Here is a 20,243-nt window from a genome sequence, read left to right on the forward strand (position 1 = left end):
GCATGGAACTGTAAGTCCATGAAACCTCTTTCTTTTATAAATTGCCCAGTCTCAGGTATGTCTTTATCAGCATTGTGAAAATGGACTAATACATGTAATATATATGTAAAAGCAGAATGGTCATACTTATATCAGACAAAATAGACTTTAAGTCCAAACTGTCACAAGAGACAAAGAAGGATATTATATTAAATATAACAATAAATAGGTTATGCTATGGTTTGAATGTGTCCCCCAAAGTTCATGTTTTGGAAACTTGATCCTTAATATGATGATATTAAGTGGGGCCTTTAAGAATTGAATAGGCCATGAGGCCTCTGCCCTGATGAATAGATTGAAGCCATTATCTTGAGAGTGAGTTTATTACTGTGAGAGTGGGTTCCTATAAAAGAACAATTTCAGCCCCCTTTCTTTTACCCTCTCTTGCCCTTCTACCTACTGCCATGGAGTGATGCAGCAAAAAGGCTCTCACTAGGTGCCAATCCTTTGATCTTGGACTTCCAGCCTCCAGCACTGTGAGCCAATAAATTTCTGTTTGTTAGAAATTACTCAGCCTGTGGTGTTGTTATAGCAACACAAAACAGACTAACAAGTCAATTCATCAGGAAAATATAGTAATTATATATATACATATACCCAACATCAGAACACAAGTGGTGTTGGGGAAACTGGATATTCATATACAGAAAAACAAAATTTGACCCTTACATACAAAAATAAACTCAAAATGGATTAAAAATTTTAATTAAATGTCTGAAATTGCAAAATTCATAGAAGAAAACAAATTCATAGAAAGCTTCGTGACACTGGTTTTAGCAATGATTTATTGGATATAACACTAAATACTTCTGGTATTTATTCAAAATAATTGAAATCAGGACTGTGAAGATATATTTGCACTTCCATATTTATTACAGCTTTATTTCAATAGCTAAGAGATGGAAAAAAACTAAATGTTCATCAGTGGATGAACAGATAAAGAAAATGCGGCATACGCATGCAATGAAATATTATATGACCAAAAAATGAAAGAAATTGTTATATGCTACAACTTGTATGAACATTGAGGAAATTACACTAAGTTAAATAAGCCAGTCACAGAAGGACAAATACTGCATGCACTTGTATGCGGTATCTACAGTCACTCAGAAATTATTTATATGCTTTTCCCACTGGATACACATTCATGGGAACACAAAGTAGAATAGTGGTTTCTAGGGCTTAGGAGGAAGAGGCAAAAGTTCAATTAGTTCAATTAGTATAAAGTTTTGGTCATGCAAGATAAAAATGTTCTAGAGATCTGCTGTACAACAATGCACATACAGTTAACAATGCTGTACTGTACACTTAAATCTTTGTTAAGAGGGTAGATCTCATGTCATGTGGGCTTTTTTTTTTTTTTTTTTTTTTTTTTGCCACGGTAGAAAAACATTAGGCTTTCATGGATTAATTCCTGAGACGGAGCATTATTTCTTGCTGACTCTTCAAATAGGAGAATAATGTTTTTTGTTTGAATGTTCTTGGAATACCAAGAAGCAAAATTTGAAAAGGAACATATTTCCTTAAAACAAAGAAGGCTGAACATTCTACTCTTCATTCTCTTTCTCCCTGTCCTCTCTCTTCTCTCTCTAACTGAACCGTTAATATCCACAGCTGCAGAGAATAGCACATTCATCAGAATTGTCTCTTCAGGAAAGAAATAGAAATCTTTGTAGTGTATACTATTTTAAATATGCTATTTTAAATTTTCATAAATATTTTTTGAATTTTGAAAATCAAACTTGATTATGGTAACGTCATACTTCACCATTCAGTATTGCACACATGACAAGCTTGGCGTTTTAAAACCAAGTTGTTTTTAATCATTTAGCAGTGAGAAAAGCATATAAATAATTTCTGAGTGACTAGAATATGCATTTTAGGTCAAATTAACTACAAAAGAGTGACACATTGTCCCAGAACTTTCTAAAATAAAATGGGCAATTAAGCTAAGAATCATGAAAACTTTTACCTTCAGAAATCTTTCTGTGAGAAATAAAAGACTTAAAATTATGTGCTTATAGTCTAGTTGCCTTTTTAGCCTTAATTATGGCATTCACGGTGACATTTTATTTTCTGACATGACACATATTTAAATGTGTTTTTACAGGAATTCTCTTATAATCAGACTCTTGAGTTATTTAAGAAGCAACCATGATAACAAATATTCTGAAATTAAGGACTGACAGCACGACTTAAAGAAAATGAGAATGGCAAACAACTGTTTTCACCATTAGATACTGATTTTTACTTATGCAACTTTTTAGCTATAAGAGTGTATGCTATGTCCATTATCTGTATTGTTTGAATATGACCTTAATGATAATGTGTGCAGGTTATATGTCCCTAAGAAAGACAGTCTCCTCTCGATGTTTTTTCACTCATTCAATAACATGTTACTGTGAACCTGTGAGTCAGGCCCTGTATTAGACACACAGAGGTGAAATATGAAGTTACAACCCTCAAGGCATTCACAGTCTAGAGGCGTTATACTTCATGTATAAGCTAGGCAATAACATCCAAATATTCACAGGTAAAATATAAGGAACAATTGTATAACAGTTACTAACTACTGATAGACATTCATGGAACAAACATGAATGATATTTAAAGTACTAGAAAGAATGAGTGAATATATGATATAGTCGCTGTTTTCAGGGAGTCTAATGTAGTGGAGGTCAGGAAGGAGACACATGCGTAAAAAACTAAGTATAATGAAAGATGGAATAAAATAAGTTGAAATAAGTTTTTTAATAGTGGTACAAAAAGCTGATGTAGAGTAAAGAGGAAGGAATGATTAACACCAAATGAATGAGAAAAGTTTTTTGGGAGAGGTGAAATTTCAGTTGAGTCGTGAAGATTGCCTATATATATATATATATATATATATATATATATATATGAAGAGAAGGGAGAGATGGATGTTCTATACTGGAACCATGACAGTAGGAATAGAGGCCTGAAAAGATATGGCTTGCTACGCTAGAGCATAGGATGGGTGTTAGAATGTAGTCAAGGAAGAAGCTAGAAGGTTATTTTAAGGCCAGATGGTGATAAGCCTTAAATATAATTTTTTAAAAAAGTTTCTTCTACTTTTATTTTAAGTTCCTGGGTACATGTGCAGGATTTGCAGGTTTGTTACATAGGTAAATGTGTGCCATGGTGGTTTGCTGCACAGATCATCCCATCACCTAAGTATTAAGCCCAACATCCTTTAGCTATTCTTCTTGATGCTCTCCCTTCCCTGCCAACAGGCCCTAGTGTGTGTTGTTCTTCTCATGTGTTTATGTGTTCTCATCATGAAGCTCCCACTTATAAATGAGAACATACAGTGTTTGGTTTTCTGTTCCTGTGTTAGTTTGCTGAGGATAATGGCTTCTACCTCCTATCCATGTCACTGCAAATGATAGGATCTTATTCCTTTTTATGACTGCATAATATTCCATGGTGTATATGTACCACATTTTCTTTATCCAGTCCGTTGTTGATGAGCATTTAGGTAGATTCCATGTCTTTGCTATTGTGAATAATGCTGCAATGAAAATATGCGTGCATGTATCTTTACAATAGAATGATTTATAGTCCTTTGGATATATACCTAGTAATGGGATTGCTGTGTCAAATAGTATTTCAGCCTCTAGGTCTTTGAGGAATTGCCACAATTTTAGTGGGAGTGTAAACCAGTTGAACCATTTTGTTGTTCAACTGATTTACACTCCCACTAACAGTATAAAAGCATTTCTTTTTCATCACAACCTCACCAGCATCTGTTGTTTCTTGACTGTTTAATAGTTACCATTTTTACTGGTGTACGATGGGATCTCACTGTGATTTTGATTTGCATTTCTCTAAAGATCAGTGATGTTGAGCTTTTTATCATGTTTGTTGGCCACATATATGTCTTCTTTTGAGAAGTGTCTGTTCCTGTCCTTTGCCCACTTTTTAACGGGGTTGTTTAGTTTTTATTGTAAATTTGTTTAGATTTCTTGTAGATTCTGGATATTAGACCTTCGTCAGATGGATAGATTGCAAAAATTTTCTCCCATTCTGTAGGTTATCTGTTCATTCTGATGATAGCTTATTTTGCTGTGTAGAAGGTGTTTAGTTTAATTAGGTCCCATTTGTCAATTTTTGCTTCTGCTGCAATTGCTTTTGGTGTTTTCATCATGAAATCTTTACCCATGCCTATGTCCTGAATGGTATTGCCTAGATTATCTTCTAGGGTTTTTATAGTTTTGGGTTTTACATTTGAGTCTTTAATCCATCTTGAGTTAATTTTTGTATATGGTGTAAGGAGGGGGTCCAGTTTCAATTTTCTCTATATGGCTAGCCAGTTCTACCAGCAATGTTTATTAAATAGGGAATCTTTTCCCCATTGCTTGTTTTTGTCAGGTTTGTAAAAGGTCAGATGGTTGTAGGTGTGCACTCGCATTTCTGAGTTCTCTATTCTGTTATATTGATCTATGTGTCTGTTCATGTACCAGTACCATAATGTTTTTATTACTGTAGCCTTATAGTATAGTTTGAAGTGGGGTAACCTGATGCCTCCAGCTTTGTTCTTTTTGCTTAGTATTGTCTTGGTTATACAGCCTCGTTTTTGGTTCCACATGAAATTTACAGTAGATTTTTCTAATTCTGTGAAGAATGTCAATGGTAGTTTAATGGGAATACCATTGAATCTATAAATTACTTTGGGCATTGTGGCCATTTTCACAATACTGATTCTTCCTATCTATGAACATGGAATGTTTTTCCTTTTGTTTGTGTCTTCTCTCATTTCCTTGAGGAGTGGTTTGTGGTTCTCCTTGAAGATGTCCTTTACTTACCTTGTTAGCTGTATTCCTATATATTTTATTCTGTTTGTAGCAATTGTGAATGAGAGTTCATTCATGATTTGGCTCTCTGCTTGCCTGTTGGTGTATAGAAATGCTAGCGATTTTTGCCCATTGATTTTGTATCGTGAGACATTGCTGAATTTGCTTATCAGTTTAAGAAGCTTTTGGGCTGAGACTATGGGGTTTTCTAGATATAGGATCATGTCTGCAAACAAAGATAATTAAACTTCCTATCTTCCTATTTGAATATGCGTTATTTCTTTCTCTTGTTATTTCTTTCTCTTGTCTGATTGCCGTGGCGAGAACTTCCAATATTATGCTGAATAGGAATGGTGAGAGAGGGCATCCTTGTCTTGTGCCGGTTTTCAAAGGGAATGATTCCATCTTTTGCACATTTGGTGTGATATTAGCTGTAGGTTTGTCACAAATGATTTATATTATTTTGAGGTATGTCCCTTCAATACCTAGTTTATTGAGAGTGTTTAATATGAAGGGATGTTGAATTTTATTGAAGGCCTTTTTTTTTGCATCTATTGAGATAATAATGTGGTTTTTGTCTTTAGTTCTGTTCATGTGATGAATCACCTGTATTGATTTGCATATGTTGAGCCAAGCTTGCATCCAGGGGATGAAACCAACTTGATTGCGGTGGATATGCTTTTTGATGTGCTGCTGGATTCAGTTTGCCAGTATTTTATTGAGAATTTTTGCATTAATGTTCATCAGGCATATTGGCCTAAAATTCTCTCTTTTTTTTTTGTCATGTCACTGCCAGGTTTGGTTATCTGGATGATGCTGGCCTCATAGAATGACTTAGGGAGGAGTCCTTCCTTTTCAGTGTTTCAGAATAGTTTCAGTAGAAATAATACCAGCTCTTCCTTTTACCTCTGGTAGAATTCAGCTGTGAATCCATCTGGTCCTGGGTTTTTTCTGGATGGTAGGCTATTTATTAATGCCTCAATTTCAGAACTTGCCTAAATACTATTGTTAGAAAGTTTGGATTTTATCTTGCAGGCAATGTGATGATGCATAGGTGAGATAGAAGGACAACAGTGAAGGCTTTTGAGTAGTTTCCAAAAATGTTTTTTCTACATTTTTATTGGTCATTTAATAGTTATAGTCTTTTATGAACTAAGTTTTCTGAAAGTTCTACAACACTTTTATACACCAAATTCTTCTTTTATCTCTTTTATCCCTTCTTTGCACCGTACATCAACTTTCCTTACTTCTATTATCATATTTATTGAATGTTGTCTTTTATTATACTTAATTTTTTCTTATGCATATGTCTTCCCGATGCTAGATTTTAAGTTCCCTGAAAGTAGAGATCATGTTATTTTTAATTTATCATTTTTCTATAATATGCAGTTAATAACATTACCAACTTCCATGGGTTATTGTGATGATTAAACAAAATAACACACTTGAGACACTGATATAGTGATTAAAATTTCTAACTCAGGGACTGAAATGCCTCAGTTTTAATCCCAGTTCTGTCACTAGCTGTGGAAGCTTGAACAAATTATCTTTTTAAAAAAATGACTTCATTGAAGTATAATTCACACCACACATTTCACTCATTTAAAGTGTGCAATGCAATTATTTTTAGCATATTCACATATATGTGCAAACCTTACCACAGAACATTTTCATTGCCACAAAAAGAAAGCTCTATACCCTTTAGCTATCATCCTGTCATCCACCCTCCCCTACTTCCTCAGCCCTAAGCAACCATTAATTTACTTTCTATCTCTGTAAATTTCCCTGTTCTGGACATTTTATACCAATTGAATTATACAATAAGTACTTTTTTGTGACTGGTTTCTTTCATTTAGCATAATGTTTTCAAGACTCATCCATATTTTAGCATGAATAAAACTTTATTTATTTTTATGGCTAAATAATAGTCCATTACATGGATATACTACATTTTATTTATCTATTTGTTAGCTGATAAGCATTTGGGTGTCCATCTTTTGACTATTATAAATAATGCTGTTATAAACATTTGTGTACAAGTTTTTGTGTGGCCTTAGGTTTTCATTTCTCTTGGATATATAACCATAAGTGGAATTGCTGGGCTATAGGGTAACTGTATGTTTAATCATTTGAGAAACTAGTAGACTGTTTTTCAAAGCAGCTGCAGCATTTTACATTCCCACCTGAAGAGCAAGAAAGTTGCAATTTGCCACATCCTTGTCCAACATTTGTTATTATCTGACTTTTTTTATTCTAGCCACCCTAATGTGTGTGGAGTGATACTTTTGTGGTTTTGATTTGTATTTCTGTGCTGACTAATGATGTCAAGCGTTTCTTCATGTGCTTATTGGCCGTTTGTGTATCTTCTTGAGAGAAATGCCTATTCAAGAGCTTTTCCCATATTTAATTGAGTTATCTTTTTATTATTGAATTGTAAGTGTTTTTCATATATTTCAGGTAAAAGGTCCTTGTCAGATATATGATTTACAAATAATGTCTCCCATTTTCTGGGTTGTGCTTTCGATATTTTATGGTGTCCTTTGAAGACCAATTCTGATGAAGTCAGATTAACTGATTTTCTTGTTGCTCTTGGTTTTGGTGTCATGTGTTACTTAATCTTGATGTGTCTCAATTTCCTCATCTGTAAAATTATGATGATTATGAGTTGATTAGGGATATCTCATAGGACTGTCAGAATTAAATTAATACATGTAAAGTAAGTTGTATTTGACATATAGTAAGCACTCAATAAATGTTTTCTGTCACCATTAACGTTATTGTTATTATGTAAAACACTTAAAACAACATCTGGCACATTACAGGGACTCAGTAATGTTAGTTCTTATTATGCAGCAATAATTTCCTGTATCTGGTAAGTAACAAAATATGGATTAAGCAAAAAACAAATATAAATATTTAGCGAGAAAAGATTTTTAGGGATATGAGGTCTTCAGGTAGGCATTGTAGGCTCATTTTACTTAAAAGAAGATTAAAAAAGACGACAATTCTAAGTACTTTATTTAAAGTTGGCTATATTAAAAAATCAAACTGGGACAATGATGAATGGTTTTAAATTTTCCTTTAATATGGTATCTTTTATTTTGTCTTTACTTCTGACTTGGATAATCATCAGTGATAATTTGGATTTTATGGTAATGGAGGAAATTGGCAAGTCACTTGTGAAATATTATGGCAATAATGGTTTTGTACTAAAGATAAACGCTTTATCTTCTCCAAAGTAATATGAAGTGTCAATAAATGTAAATAAGAATCACATATATATTTGTTTAGCCAGTAACCTTTAAAGAAGCTTGTCATATATGATAATAAAGGAGTTCAAATAATTTTCATTTTAGTCAAAGAAGTTGAAAAAGATCAAAATTCATTTCTGTTTTTCTTCAGTGTTCTAAGCATGTGTGCTATATAGATAAACACTCATTCAAATGAAAATATAATTGTGTCAATATGAAAAAATATTCACAATGAGCAGAAATGTGCAGGTAAATTATATATACCAGAGAGAAAGATGAAAATAGAAGATATATAGCTAAAGAAGAACTAGGGGTTCTCATTAAAGATGGAGCAGTTAACTCATTGGTTGATTATGTTTGTGTTTATTTTCCTTTTGTCCACCACAATCCTTGCTTGCCCATCACAGATATCCTTATTTATTACAACCATTAATGGCTGCCAGTGACAGACAGTGTTTCTGAATTTCACAACTGTGTGAAAATTACACATTTGCTTTGTAAATCTGGACTTTTCTCAAATTAAACTCATCAGAATGATCTTGAGTCTTCCTGAGCTAAGAGTGACTGTTTTCTCTCTCTTTAATAATAATGTAAAGCAAGGGCTTTTGTATCAAGCGTAGCTGAATCAATGGATTCAGTATCTTTGTGAAGAGAGGGGTCTGCTTGTCACAGGTTTGATATTGCTGACTAGACTGGGAAATATCTATGGCTGTCCTTAACCAGGTGGAAATCTAATATGAAAACATTTGCTCAAGGTTCTGATGAAAAGGAGTCTCTGCTCTTGGCTATGTCAAAATGATCTTGTCTGTTCTTCAAGCAAGGAGAACTGAGGTGAAAATGGCATTTTGTCACCTTAGTTGATAGGACACTTGTTAGTGTTTTATTTGCTTTAAATTTTAAAATAAAATCAAAAGGCCTTGCTGATTTCTTCACATCTTTCCTTACCATAGCAGAATTAATGTTATCATACTGGAATTAATGTTACCATTTAGTTACTGTATTATTTGCTACATATATTTTTATTTATAGAAGTTTTCCAGCTTTTTAACTCATGGTTTTTCTGAATGGGGAGAGGAAGTGCTAACACAAGGGTAAAGCTCTAAAGGAGACTTCTTTTCCTATGGTTCTCTCTACTCCTGTTCCAAATGGGAGAAATTGACCAAAACAAAGGGGTTACAGGACCCATGCAAGTCCAAAATTCTATAGGGCAGTGATTAAATTTTAAAGTGCCAAAATCATATCTTTTGACTCTATGTTTCACATCCAAGTCACACTGATGCAAGAGGTGGGCTCCCAAGGTCTTGGGCAGCTCTACCCCGTTGGCTTTGCAGGGTACAGTCCCTTGCCTGCCTGCTTTCACAGGGCAGTGTTGAGTGTCTGTGGTTTGTCCAGGCACAAAGTGCAAGCTGTCGGTGGATCTACCATTCTGGGATCTGGAGGATGGTGGCACTCTGCTCACAGCTCCACTAGGCAGTGCCTTAGTGGGGACTCTGTGTGGGGGCTCCAACCCCACATTTCCCTTCCACCCTGTCCTAGCAAAGGTTCTCCATGAGGGTCCCGTACCTGCGGCAAACTTATGCCTGAATATCCAGGCATTTCCATACATTCTCTGAAATCTAGGAACAGGTTCCCAAACCTCAATTCTTGACTTCTGTGCACCCACAGGCTCAACACCACGTGGAAGCTGCCAAGGCCTTGGGGTTTGCACCCTCTGAAGCCACAGTCCCAGTTGTACCTTGGCCTCTTTTAGCCATGGCTAGAGCCCAAGTCCATAGGCTGCACACTGCAGGGGGGCCCTGGACCCAGCCCAGGAAACCATTTTTCCCTCCAAGGCCTTCATGCTTGTGATGGGAGGGGCTGCCACGAAGGTCTCTGACATGCCCTGGAGACATTTTCCCTTTTGTCTTGGTGATTGGCCTTTGGCTCCTCATCACTTATGGAAATTTCTGCAGCCAGCTTGAATTTCTCCCCAGAAAATGGGTTTTTCTTTACTACTGTATCATCAGGCAGCAAATTTTCCAAACTTTTATGCTCTGTCACCTCTTGAATGTTTTGCTGCTTAGAAATTTTTTTCTGCCAGACACCCTAAGTCATCTCTCTCAAGTTCAAAGCTCCACAGATCTCTAGGGTAGGGGCAAAATGCCACCAGTCTCTTTACTCCAGTTCTCAACCAGTTCCTGATCTCCTTCTGAGACCACCTCATCCTGGACTCTATCGTCCATATCACTATCAGCATTTTGGTCAAAGCCATTCACCAAGTCTCTAGGAAGTTTCAGGCTTTCACACATCGTCCTGTCTTCTTCTGAGCCTTCTAAACTCTTTCAACCTCTGCCTGTTACCCAGTTCCAAAGTCACTTTCACATTTTAGGGTATCTTTACAGCAGCACCCCACTACCCAGTACCAATTTACTGTATTAATGTCCATTCTCATGCTGCTAATCAACACATACTCTAGACTGGGTGATTTATAAAAGAAAGAGGTTTAATTGACTCACAGTTCAGCATGACTGGGGAGGCTTCAGGAAACATAATCATGGCAGAAAGGAAAGCAAACCCATCTTTCTTCACGTGGAAGCAGCAAGGAGAAGTGCAAAGAAAACGGGAGGAAAGCCCCTTATAAAACCATCAGATCTCATGAGAACTCACTCACTATCACAAGAACAGCAGCATGGGGATAACCACCCCCATGATCCAATTACCTCCCACTGGGTCTCTCTCATGACACGCGGGGATTATGGGAACTACAAATCAAGATGAAATTTGTGTAGGGACACAGCCAAACCATATCAAGCCCTTTGCCTAAAATCACATGCCCTGACAGCTTCGTGAAGCTGGAGGCTAAAATATTCAAATAAATGGAACTACCAAATAACTCAGAAGAACTGCTAAAATATTATACTATCATTGTCATTAACATTTATTAAGATCATTTACTCATTCATCAAACATATAGACCAAATAGGTAATTTTCTCTACTGTTAAAGGTAGAGGTGGTGTTCTCTCTATTTCCAGAATTTGAATGTTGGCCTGTCTTGCTACACTGGGGAAGTTCTCCTGGATAATATCTTGAAGTGTGTTTTCCAACTTGGTTCCACTCTCCCCATCACTTTCAGGTACACCAATCAAACGTAGGTTTGGTTTTTTCACATAGTCCCATATTTCTTGGAGTCTTTGTTCACTCCTTTTCATTCTTTTTTCTCTAATCTTGTCTTCACACTTGATTTTATTAAGTTGATCTTCAGTCTCTGATATCCCCTCTTCCGCTTGATCAATTCAGCTATTGATAATTGTGTATGCTTCACGAAGTTCTTGTGCTGTGTTTTTCAGCTCCATCAGGTCATTTATCTTCTTCTCTAAACTGGTTATTCTAGGTAGCAAAACCTCTAAGCTTTAATCAAGGTTCTTAGCTTGCTTGCATTGGGTTAGAACATGCTCCTTTAGCTTGGTGTTTGTTATTATCCACCATCTGAAGCCTACTTCTGTCACTTTGTCAAATTCATTCTTCATCCAATTTTGTTCCCTTGCTGACAAGGAGTTATGATCCTTTGGAGGAGAAGAGGCATTCTGGTTTTTTGAATTTTTAGCCTTTTTGTGCTGTTTTTTCCTCATCTTTGCGGATTTATCTACCTTTAGTTTTTGCTGTGGGTGACCTTAAAATGAAGTTTTTGTGTGGTCATCCCTTTTGTTGATGTTGATGCTATTGCTTTCTGTTAGTTTTCCTTCAAACAGGCCCCTCTTCTGCAGGTCTTCTGGAGTTTGCTGGGGGCCCATTCCAGACCCTGTTTGCCTGGGTATCGCTAGCGAAGGCTGCAGAACAGCAAAGATTGCTGTCTGCTCCTTCCTCTGGAAGCTTTGTCCCAGAGGGGCACCCACCAGATGCCAGCTGGAGCTCTCCTGTATGAGGCATCTGTCAACCCCTGCTGGGAGGTGCCTTCTCGTCGGGAAGCAGGGAGGGTGAGGGGCCCACTTGAGGAAGCAGGCTATCCCTTAGCAGAGCTTGAGCATTGTGCTGGGAGATCCACTACTCTCTTCAGAGACGGCAGGCAGGAACATTGAAGTCTGCTGAAGCTGCACCCACAGCCGCCCCTTCCCCCAGGTCCTCCGTCCCAGGGAGATGGGAGTTTTATCTATAAGGCCCTGACTGGGGCTGCTGCCTTTCTTTCAGAGATGCTCTGCCCAGAGGGGAGGAATCTAGAGAGTCAGTCTGGCTACAGCAGCTTTGTGGCACTACAGTTGGCTCTGCCCAGTAATTTCTGGTGGTTTTGTTTACACTGTGAGGGGAAAACCACCTACTCAAGCCTCAGTAATGGGGGACGACCCTCTTCCTACCAAGCTCAAGCATCCCAGGTCAACTTCAGACTGCTGTGCTGGCAGCAAGAATTTTAAGCCAGTGGATCTTAGCTTGCTGGGATCCACGGGAGTGGGATCTGCCGATCTAGACCACTTGGCTCCCTGGCTTCAGGCCCCTTTCCAGGGGAGTGAATGGTTCTGTCTCGCTGGTGTTCCAGGAGCCACTGAGGTACAAAAAACAAATTTCCTGCAGCTAGCTCGGTGTCTGCCCAAACGGCCACCAAGTTTTGCACTTGAAACCCAGGGCCCTTGTGGTATAGGCACCCGAGGGAATCTCCTGCTCTGTGGGTTGTGAAGACCGTGGGAAAAGTGTAGTATCCGGGTGGGATGGCTCAGTCCCTCATGGCTTCCCTTGGCTAGGGGAGGGAGTTCTCCAACCCCTTGTGCTTCCTGGGTAAGGTGACACCCCACCCTGTTTCGGCTCGCCCTCCATGGGTGGCACCCACTGTCTAACCAGTCCCAATGAGATGAACCGGGTACCTCAGTTGGAAATGCAGAAATCACCCGCCTTCTGTGTTGGTCTAGCTGGGAGCTGCAGACCAGAGCTGTTCCTACTTGGCCATCTTGCCTGGGAAAAAAGCTACTAGAAGTTTTATGGCTTTAATTTTTACTTTGGGGCTATGGTCCAAAGTAAAAATAAATTTTTATGTGTGATGAGAAGTAGAGGTTAAAAATAATTTTCCCCATAACAATATTTAGTTGTTATAGCCTCATTTGTTGAGAAAATTCTCTTTTCCCCATTAGATTGCTTTGGTTCCTTTGTCAAACATCAATAGTTCATGGTCTATTGATCTATTGACCTAATAGAGGTCTATACTAGGATCCCTATTTTGTTCCCTTGACCTATTTGTCTATTCTTAAGCCAGTACCACGTTGTCTTGATTCCTACAGCTTTATAGTAAGCCTTAAAATCAGGTAATATAAATCTTTCAACTTTGTTCTTCTTTTGCAAGATTGTTTTAGAGATTCTAGGTCATTTGCAATTCCATATACATTTTAGAATCAATTTATTAATGTTCACAAATAGACCTGGTATTATCTGTCTATCTATCTTTGGTGGTATTAGTATCTTAAGCATATGTTGTCTTTAAAATCCATGAGTATCGTATATCTTTCTATATAGAAAACCTTTAATTTCTCTAAGCAATGCTCAGTAGTATGCAGTACCGAGATTTTGCTTACTAGTTTTCGTTGGTTGCTTTCAAGGTTTCTGTTTATATCTAGTTTTTAGCAAGAGGACATGTTGTACCTATGTGTGGTTTTCCTTGTATTAATTTGCTTAGGGTTTGCTGAATTTTTAGTCTCCACATTTTTGTTTTTCACCAAATATGAGAAATTTTCACTAATTTTTCTCTTCGAATATTTTGTTTTTCTGACCCATTTTCTCTTCTCTTCTTTTTCTGGTATTTCATTAACATGCATTTTATTTTATTTTAACTTTTAAGTTCAGGGGTACATATGCAGGTTTGTTACATAGGAAAACTTGTGTCATGGGGGTTTGTTATACAGATTATTTCATCACCTAGGTATTATGCCTAGTTTCCGTTAGTTGTTTTTCCTGATCCTCTCCCTCCTCCCAACCTCCAACCTCCATCCTTCAGTAGGCCTCAGTGTGTGTTGTTAACCTCTATGTGTCCATGTATTCCCATCATTTAGCTCCCACATTTAAGTGAGAACATGCAGTATCTGGTTTTCTTTTCCTCTGTTAGTTTGCTAAGGATAATTGCCTCCAGCTCCATCCATGTCCCTGCAAAGGATATTATCTTGTCCTTTTTTATGGTTGTATAGTATTCCATGGTGTGTATGTACCACATTTTCTTTTTCCAATCTATCATTAATGGGCATTTAGGTAGATTCCATGTATTTGCTATTGTGAATAGTGCTGCAATGAGCATACATATGTGCATGTGTCTTTATAATAGAATGATTTATATTCATTTGGGTATATACACAGTAATGGGATTGCTGGATCAAATGGTATTTCCGTCTTTAGGTTCGGAGGAATATACACACTGTCTTCCACAGTGGTTGAACTAATTTATACTCCCACCAACAGTGTATAAGCATTCTTGTTCTCCACAACCTTGCCAGCATCTGCTATTTTTTGACTTCTTATTAGTAGCCATTCTGACTGGTGTGAGATGGTAGCTCATTGTGGTTTTGATTTGCATTTCTTTAATAATCAGTGATGTTGGACTTTTTTCATATGCTTGTTGGCTGCATATATGCTTTCTTTTGGGAAGTGTCTGTTCATGTACTTTACCCACTTCTTAACGGGGTTGTTTATTTTCCTCTTGCAAATTTGTATAAGTTCCTTATAGATGCTGGATATTAGGCCTTTGTCAGATGGATAGATTGCAAAAATTTTCTCTTGTTCCATAAGTTGTCTGTTTACTCTGTTGATAGTTTCTTTTGTTGTGCAGAAGCTCTTTAATTAGATGCCATGTGTCAATTTATGCTTTGGTTGCAATTACTTTTGGTGTCTGTGTCATGAAATATTTGTCTGTGCCTGTGTCCTATATGGTATTGCCTAGGTTGTCTTCCAGGGTTTTTATAATTTTGGGTTTTACATTTAAGTCTTTAAGCCACCTGGAGTTAATTTTTGTATATGGTATAAGGAAGGAGTCCAGTTTCAATTTTCTGCATGTGGCTAGCCAGTTATCCCAGCACCATTTATTGAATAGGGAATCCTTTACCCATTTCTTGTTTTTGTCAGCTTTGTCAAGGATCAGCTAGTTATAAGTGTGTGGTCTTATTTCTGGGTTCTCTAATTCCATTGGTCTATGTGTCTGTTTTTGCACCAGTACCATGCTGTTTTGGTTACAGTAGCCCTGTGGTAGAGTTTGAAGTCAGGTAGCATGATGCCTCTGGCTTTGTTGTTTTTGCTTAGGATTGCTGTGACTATTCAGGCTCTTTTTGGTTCCATGTGAGTTTTAAAACAGTTTTTTTCTAGTTCTGTGAAGAATGTCAATGGTAGTTTAATAGGAGTAGCATTGAATCTATAAATCACTTTGGGCAGGATGGCCATTTTTACAATATTGATTCTTCCAGTATTATTAGCATGTATTTTAACCTTTTGATATTATTCCTCAGGTTGCTAAGACTGGAAATTTATTTTTAATAATGTTTTTTCTCTCTTCTTCAGATCGGATAATTTCTATTGTTAATCAAGTTTAGCCTAAAGATGCCTCCTTACATATTTAAGTTCAGCCTAAAAGTTTTTCTGTACATCTTGAACTATAACAAGTGGAAGTGTAAACCGACCATAGCCTACACCTGTGCCAATCACTGAGTTTTGGCCAATCACATGTAGCCAACTGTTTGAATCATGTTCAAATAAGGCAAATGCCAACCTGTAACCAATCCAGCTGTTTCTGTACCTCACTTCTGATTTCTGTACGTCTTTTCCTTTTTTTTTTTTTTTTTTTTTTGTCTGTAAATCACCTTCCACTATGTAGCTGCACTGGAGTCTCTCCAAATCTGCTGTGATTCTGGGGGGTGCCTGATTTGCAAATTGTTCATTGCTCAGTTAAGCTCCTTTCAGCTTAATTCAGCTGAAGTTTATCTTTTAACACTATTTATCTACCTTTATGATCATTGACTTTTTCCTCTGCCATCTCCCATCTAATATTAAGTTTATCCAGCAAATTTCTTTCTCAGAAGTGTATTTACTTTTCTCAAATTTTCATTTGGGGCAGGAACAGTGGCTCAAATCTGTAATCCCAGCATTTTGGAAGGCTGAAGCACGAGGATAACTTGAGGTCAGGAATTCAGTTGCCTAGCCTGTGCAATGCAGTGAGACTCTGTCTCTACAAAAAATGCAAAAATTAGCCAGGCATGGTGGCATGTACCTAAAGTCCCACCTACCTGTGAGGCTAAGGTGAGAGGATCACTTGAGCCCAGGAGGTTGAGGCTGCAATGAGCTATGATCACAGTACTGTACTCTAGCCTGGGCAACAGAGTGAGACCCTGTCTCCAAACAAACAAACAAAAAAACAAAACAACAACAAGAAGAAACAATCCATTTGGCTCTTTTTTATAGTTTCTGTTTCTTTGCTGATATTTTCTATTATGTAATTTATTACAAGTATATTTTTATTTATGTTTTTGAGCATAGTTATAATAGCTATCTTAAAGTTCTCTTCTGTTAATTGCCACATCTCAGTCATCTTGATGTAGTATCAATATATTGCTTTTTAATTTGAATATCAGTTGCATTGTCCTGCTTTTTTATGTATTGATGAGTTTTGAAGTAAATCCTGGACATTATAAAAAATATAATACAAAAATTCTGAATTCTGTGTACTGATTTTTGTTGTTATTTTTATTATGGCAGGCAGTTAACTTGGCTGGACTCATGCTCCTGTGTCTCCCCTGTGGTGATGAGGAATTGACATTTGTTTAGTTCTTTTAGCTTTAACTCGGATGCTTACAGCCTGTCTCACACATGTGTAATTCAGGGGTCAGGTACATGTACAGGAGGATATTGCACACTGATCTTAGGGGGCCCCTCTGTAGTTTTCTTTTTTTAAAATAGGATACTGCCTTCACTTTCTAGCTGCTGCCTTCGTCCCTAAGTCCGTTATCCATTTCTTCACATCATTATAGTTTTGGGTTTTCTATTCAATTTTATCTACTTCAGGTAGCACTGATTAGGACCTACTTTTAGGCAAAAACACTAAAATATGGAAACCCAACCAGTGCCCTTTACTCCTTTACTTCTTCCAAGTATAGTTACTCTGAAGTATCTGCCTGCTTCTGCTTGCCCTCTCATGCCTTCATACGTTTTCCCCAGAGTTGTTATCTGTGGGGTTGCTAGTCTGCTAAGAGTTAATGCTTCATTTTCAGACAGGGAACATTTAAACTATGCGATTTTATGATACATAAATTAGATAAGATAGTGAATGGTACAAAATCTATATTTTGTTGGCTGTTGTACAAATATAACCTTATATCGGACAGTATAGAGCAAATTACATATACATATATATACACACACATAATGTTAACAACTTCTAATTTCTTGTATTTGCTCCTTTTTTGTTGTGAATTTTGCAGAAAGAACAACTAAGTATAGTATTTTAACTTGTCTCATTTTCTTTTGGTGACTTTGGCATTTTAAAATTTGCTTTTTTTTTATTAGAGAGTTTTCCTACTAACACAAGGATAAGTTTAGATTCATAAATAGCTATAATTTTAAGTGCAAAAATGCATATGACCAAAAGTGATACGTCTGCTATTAGTGAAAGATTTAAGTCAAAATGAACAAAACCCATCTCTCTTAATAAAGTGAAATAGCAAATTTAAACAATTTGACTTTTCACATTGTATGTATTGTCAAATTGGTTTTAAAAAACAGATTATATACTTAGTATGACATTTTGCTACAGTTCATATTTCAAGTGCAAGTTTGTGGAATGGAGAGTATGATTCTTAAAATAACCTCAAATGCACTGTAAATTATAAATTTCTAGTACACGATAAACAGGATGTGTTGTTTACAACTGTTTAGATCCACTATATATTTGTAGATTTGCTTCCTCAGCTAGAGCAGGAACATACTGGCTATAACTCCCTGCCTTGTTCAATAACTTCCAGTAATTATCAGGAATAAAATGCAGTAAATTTATGTAATAGACTGCCCCTTTGCTATAATATACAATCAGAGGCGATCAATGCTTCTTACAATAAGGAGAAGAATTACAACTGTGTTTTATTTTATAGCTTTGGTAATACAGCTTTGAAAACCACCAGAGGGAGTAGAGTTAAACTTCAGTGGTCAAATTCCATTGCCATAAAACATAGCCTCAGGCTGACATTTTACAAAGTAGCAACGCAACAAAGGGCTGTGTACTTCTTAACAGACTATTTTATTTGTTCACTCATCTAGGTAGTCAGACTTCCACGTTTTGCTGCTCTTTTAGTCCATATGCCTGGAATAATTATAATCTCTCTGAATATAATAAGTATAATCAAGTTTAACCTTTGACCACATCATTGGAAGAGGGGAGGGTTAGACCTAGTTGATAATGAGACCTCCAGTGTTGCAGTAACCCCCACTGACTTGTTCATTACAAAGTTATATTTGTCACAGTTTTAGAAATATATTTTCATTGTGGTTTAAATAAAGGCATTGTTGAGCCCTGCCTAGTTATGCTTAAAGTATAATTACACGCTACATATCTTGGTGAGTAAATGAAAGACTTTTCTTGGTTGTTTGTTATAAATTTCTATTTTGCCTGTAGCTAAGTGAAGGCCAGGCCTCTAAAGTGTTTCAAGTATAATGCACAGTGAATATAAAACAGTCCATTAATTGGGATAATAGGTCCCAGCATGTAATTGCATTTCTTAGGTACTGTGGATAGCAACTGAGTGAAGTGGTATTTATTCAAGGTTGTTAGTCACCCGTGGATAACTTTATTTGTCCACTGATGCTTAAATAAATGCATCATCCATCAGTAAGAATATTTATGAAGAAATTTATAACAAAAATCATTATTGCATCTCAAATTATGAAAGGAAACAGTATATAAAAGTTACTGAAGAATACCACAGTAAAATCTTGCCAGTGCCTCAGGTTACTTGCTTTTATGTTGATGGACAGTAAAATATTGTGGAAACTCAAGAACAAGTGTGAACCAAACACCTTTACTGTACTTTTTTTCATGTGCTACCCAACAAAATATCTGTAAGACATGAGCTAAATTCCATCAGCATTTTTCAGCCCCATGAACATGCAGTTTTAAGAAAAAAACAATTTGCCAACAGACAACCTGTCAATGTACCACAAACCTTTACAATCTCAAATAAGGTATGTGTGACGCTTTGTTTACCATTGTAAAAACATTTGCTTTGGTTTTCATTTAATAGGCTATTGGCTCTTTCTAAGATGCTAAAAATCACATGTTCTATTTTATCATATGGAAGCCTCCACAACTCACTGAAAAATAGTCAAGGAGTCCCAGAGTTCCGTGAGCTCAAGCTGATTACCCTCTTTCCCAGAAATTATTGGCAAGGCTGAAGGGAAGGTCTCAGAACTTTGATCCATCACCCTTCCCGACTCCTCGGTATTCCCACTTCACCTTCATTATGTGCTTTGAGGCTATCTGAATAAATCTCATAAATGTCATTTGTCCTGTATACATCGGTCCCTGAAAGAAGTCCAGTATTACTAGTATCCTAGATCATCCTATTCCTGACTGCAATCCCTATGAAGCTCTATGGACTGTGAGGCAATACATCCACCTCATCCTCCAAATGACTTCCTATTTCTTTGCTTTATCCTTCCTGTTTATTTGCTTTACTTCTTTACTATCCACCAACTTTTTATTTTTTAAATAATTTATGTATTTGTTTATTTTCTGTCATAGTAGATGCACTCGAAGTATTTTTTTAATGGCTGACTGAATGACTAAATGAGTTTCTTCCCTCTCTTTGGTGTAAAATAAATATTTCTAGAATTAAAATGGAGAGAGTATCTATTGAAAGAGCACTTTGTGAAGCTTCAAAGGAGAATGCATAACATCTTGCTGGGCTATTGAGCAACCCTTGGGAAACAGAAATGTTTCTCCTACCTGTACTAGAAATTTTTTGTACTTGTTGTGTTATTGATCACATCATGCCCATAAATATGAGAACCATCTTGTTTATTGATGTGAGAAGTCTTTGCTGCTTCTGGTGTTTCTGTTAGACTATAATAGTTCGCACTGTCTAGGTTTTCCTCATCCTGTGTTTATGTGTAATCTTTCACATAGGTTAGGATGTGAATAATATAACACAAGTAAGGATT

This window comes from Pan troglodytes, chromosome X (assembly GCF_028858775.2).
Source record: "Pan troglodytes isolate AG18354 chromosome X, NHGRI_mPanTro3-v2.0_pri, whole genome shotgun sequence".
Classification (NCBI taxonomy): Eukaryota; Metazoa; Chordata; class Mammalia; order Primates; family Hominidae; genus Pan; species Pan troglodytes.